Source organism: Orycteropus afer, unplaced genomic scaffold, assembly GCF_000298275.1.
Source record: "Orycteropus afer afer isolate SDZICR_OR568_19922 unplaced genomic scaffold, OryAfe1.0 scaffold00541, whole genome shotgun sequence".
Taxonomy (NCBI): Eukaryota; Metazoa; Chordata; class Mammalia; order Tubulidentata; family Orycteropodidae; genus Orycteropus; species Orycteropus afer.
Window position 1 is genome coordinate 1,371,076 of NW_006922128.1, and position 4,652 is coordinate 1,375,727.

Below are 4,652 nucleotides of genomic sequence, written 5' to 3' on the forward strand. Positions count from 1 at the left end.
GCCTGAGGCCTGGCGAGGGCCGGCGCTCACTACTTTCCAGGTGCAGACCGTGAATGAGGCACTGTCTGATTCAGTTCACACAGATCTGAGAGTGGACAGCAAGCCAGGCGAGCCCCCGAGAAGGCCAGCCCCAGCCCTGGCAGCACACAGAAAGGGGTTCCCATGGGTCTTAACGCTGTGTCAGTGCCAAAGGGGCAAGGAGGCCGCATCTTCTGACGTCCTCTAACCCCACAAGAGGAAGACAGAATCACCACCAGCAGCCCAAGGCCTGTTCCTGCAAGGCCAGACATGCTGCCTCCCTCCAGCCCTTTCACCAACCCTGACACACCCATACCTCCCACAGCAACCACCACCTCTCTGCTGGGTTCGATAATTCGCTGCAGTGGCCACACAGAACTCACAGATTATGGGGTTTATTAGGGAAGCAACAGGCTACAATTCAAGTTCAGAAATGCACTCAGTCTCTCAGCCAACAGTCTCTCTCAGCACTGCATGTCTCTTGCATCCCTCAGTCAGCAGTGAGAGATTTCTTCTGCCTCTAGGAGGACTCTGAGCCTGGCAGAGTGGCCAAACCGACCAACCCCAACATCAGCATTCAATACACCTGAAAGAGAGTGAACTTCGCAGAAAATTACTTTGTGCTGCTCCCAACACAAATACCCCAGGTGGATAACTTTAACAATGAGGAGCTACTCAGTTGCCCATGGCAAATTCCACACGGAGTTTACACAGACTTATGGCTAGAAAAGCCACACTATAATTTACTACACCGCAGTCAGGGAGCAGAGGAACCCTGGCAAGGCCAGGGACGGGGCTGGGTGGTGCAATGGGCCCCTCTCTCCTCATGTGGCCTGGGGGCCGGGGGGGGCCTGAGCCCTGGACAAGTTTGGCAGAAGACGTGCCTTCCACACCTGAACAGTTCTGGTGATGTTTGCCCGCCCAAGGACCTCAGGGTCCTGCAAAGGAGACCAGCAGAGACAGCGCCAACCTCCACAGAAGACTCTCCAAGTCTGCCCTGGGCCATGGTGGGAGGCTTGATGGGCTGGGACCATGAGCCCCTTGAACAGCAAGATAAGAAGACCCCACATGGAGAAACCTTTTAGTGCAACCTGGAAACATGGAGAACTTTCTGGAACTTCTAAGGACCAGCAGAACTTTCCAAAGCAGAGATGGAATCAAGAAGCAGCTGGGGTGATAGCACAAGAAATGTTGAAGGAAAATGGTGAACTTAGAAAAAAAATACCAGTTAAACGAGGACCAAGTCAAGCTATTCGTGGGTGTGAAGACAAAATGGGTCCAGTGCAAAGATAAAGTTTGCCTCAAGGGTCAGCAGAGTCTTAGGCCGATGGTGAACTGGGGGCCCACGTGGCACGACACTGCTGTCTTCAGCATCGCGGAGCTCAAACCCAAAGACACCATCTGTGGTGGTTCAGGTTGTGTGTCAGCTTGGCTGGGCCTGGCTGGGTGGCTGGGTGGCTGGGCAGCTGGATGTAGTGTTCCCCATGATGAGACTGGTCATCAACTCCATGGAGGGATCTACTGTGAGCAGCTGGGTAGCTGCCTTAGGGATGCTGTCTGCTTCCCGTAATAAGAAGCAGCTTTGGGGAATGGTCTCCAGCTTACGGCACACTTGAACCCTGCATGTAGCCGGGTTGTTGCTCAGCAGCCTGCCATGCCCTGCAGATCTTGGGATCTTCAATGGACTTGAATTAATGGCCTGCCATATTGTTTGGTAACATCAGGACTGTGCCTTTTTACTTGTCAACCTTGGGCTTCTCAGCCTCAGCAGCCAGCAGCTGTCTGAGTGAAGAAAAGCTTCTAGCTCCAGTGGGCTGGGAGCAGGAGGCAGAGCTGAAGCCCAAAGTTGAGGGACTTTCACCCAGCCCCTAGAGCCTGGCACTTTGAACTTGGACTTAAAGCCTCCAAAGTGTAAGAATAAACTCCTGTTTGTCAAGCATCCCGTGGTGGTACACTCCTGTCAGAGCGGCACTAGGGAACCAGAACACCAACCTTCTTTTTGTTTGTTTCTTCAAGTGAGGTGGGAGCAAGGGCTTGTTTGTGAGAAGAGGGGACTTGAGGAAGCTGGGAGCCCAGAGGCAGGACCTTGGATAGACGAGGAAGCAGCCACCTCCTGCCTTGTCTGGTACCCCTGCCCTTGAGTGGGCATAAGCATCAATTAAAAGATAAATAAACAGAAAGCCACAGTCACCAGACAGACCCAGGAGACTGTCCCAAGGATGATGGCACCCTCTGGTGACTGCAGACAGAGGGACACAGGGAGCAGCAAGGTACAATTTATCAAGACACAAGGACCCTGACTCACTTCTGTAAACCGAAGTCTGATGCATAAATAGTCTGTGAAGAGACACACGGTCTTCCTCGTGACAGTGGGCAGTGGGGGGTTAAGTCCGGGCTGTGGGGCTCTGGCAGGATTCTCCCTGGACACAGTGAGGACGAGAGGATATCAGCAAGGATTTGAAAGCACGAAGGGGGCTGGAACACAGCCAGAGGTCAAAGTTTCTGGAACCTTCCTCCTGGATCCTGCCTCCTCTTGGAGGGGTTTCCTGCCTGGCTCACTGAGCCCAGAGCTGCAGTCCAGACGGCCACTTGTGGGGCTGTGTGATCTCCCCCAGACACCCCCCAGGAGACAGCCCAGAAGCTCACACCTCAGCCTGGTGATGCAGAAAGGGTGTGTTTAGTCCCTGCGGAAATGTCTGGAGTCACCTTGACCACTAACAAGGGCCCTGCGGCCACTGCTACCCATGGACGGCCACCACACAGCCATCCTGGGGTCATGCATGGCCTCCCACTGGTGAGGGGCCCCAGGCGGGCACTGAACAGCCGTAACCATCAGGGCAAAGCTTAGGGAGACCTGGGCAAGCAGCCACCAAGCTCTCTCACCCGCACAACCCTGTGGGCACCTGCCGCCCTCTGGCGCCCTCATCCAGGGCTGGGGTGGGGAGACAGGGACCAGAGCGCCTGGCTTTGCATGGGGCCCTGAACCCCCTCAGGCCCCACTGCTTGTCGCACTCTGTTCTCGCTCTGGAATCCCAGCCTAACGCACGCGAGGTCCTTCCTGGCCACTCAGTCCCTCCAAGGAGGTTCAGACGTGACCCTCAGATGTCACCAGCCATCTGGTGCCCACAGGCCCTTTCGCCCAGCTGATGGTCGGGCAGTCCTATTTCGTCTTCACAACGCAGCAGAGCCCACCTGACGTGGAGGGGAACCCCGCCCAGGCCCCTGTGGGCAGCCCCCCCACCTGAGCAGGGCCTGGTGTGGGCCAAACCTCTACCTCGACCTCCACCAGCAGCTGACGCCCCTGGGCCCAATTCACGGCAGCCGCACGTGTGTCACAGTCACGTGTGTCACAGTCACGCTGTCCCCACGGGGTTTCCATGGCTGGTTTTCAAGAAGCAGATTGCCAAGCCTTGGGTGGGCTCAAACCTCCCACCCTCTGGTTAGCAGCCCAGTGTGTCCGCACCACCCACTCCACCCTCGGGAAAGAAGGGCTGCAGGATCCCTCCACGGCCTCAGAAAGCACTCAAAGACAGAGCGGGCCACCCGCGAAAAAGATCCACAGATATTCATTAGAACCAAGTACTTGTCCTCAAGAGACATCTGCTACATTTATAACCAGCACAGCCTCCTATGCACGTAACACAACCGCGTCCTGCAGATCAAAAAGACAAAGCCAAACCCAGGAGACAGACACCGATGCACACGCTCGCTGGCCGATCCCCACAGCGATGGAAGGACCCTCTCTCAGCCACGCGGGCACCCCCACAGAGCCAGTGTGGGGGCCGGCAGGTCCGTGTAATTCTGGGGTGTGGAGGGGGCACCCAGGCGGGACCAGGCCAGGCTGTGACTGGAAGGGCGCGGTGCACCCACACACGTGCACAGAACTCACCAGGGCACAAAACGGTGCCCGGCAGAGCAAACGGGGTGCTCGGAGCACACCTCCGGAGTGGCACCAGCCCCGCGGTTTGTGACGCTGCAAGGGAAGCGGCGGGGCTGCCCTCCTCCGGGGGCCGTCTCTGCAGCTCCTGCCTCGCCTCACGTCCTGTCCTGCTGGCAGCAGGGGCCCGGCCTTTTTCTAGCTCATTGTCAGCACGGAAAGGGCAGCCAGCAGGCCACACAGTGGACTGAGCACAACAGAGCTGTCTGTAAACAGTCCTGACTAAACAGCCTGGATTCTCAGGTTGAATGCCCCGTGGTCAGCTCCCAGGTGTGACGAGTCCGGCCCAGGAGGTGTCCCTGGCGGAGGCCTGCCCAGGGCTAACAGACGACAGCGGGTGTGTGCGTCCCTCCTCTCGTTCCACCTCCCCTAGGGCCACAGCCTCCTTGAGGGGCAGAGGCGGTGCCCACGCCCTCTCAGTGGGCCCATCTCAGAGCCGCATGTGTCCGGCTGCAGCAGGCTGGGTGGAGGGGTCTGCCCAGGCTGCAGTAGCAGGGGCGACAGGCAGACACTGTCTCAGGGAAGTGGGACCAGCCACCCCCACAAACCTGCCAGCTCCTTCCTGGGCTCACTGTGCTGCGTGCGCCAAACCACTCAGGACCCCCAACCCAGAGCCCAACCCTCCAACACAGAGCCACGACTCTCCTTAAGAACCAGGCCCCCTGACCCAGAGCCGAGACCCTGTGGTAGTTCAGGT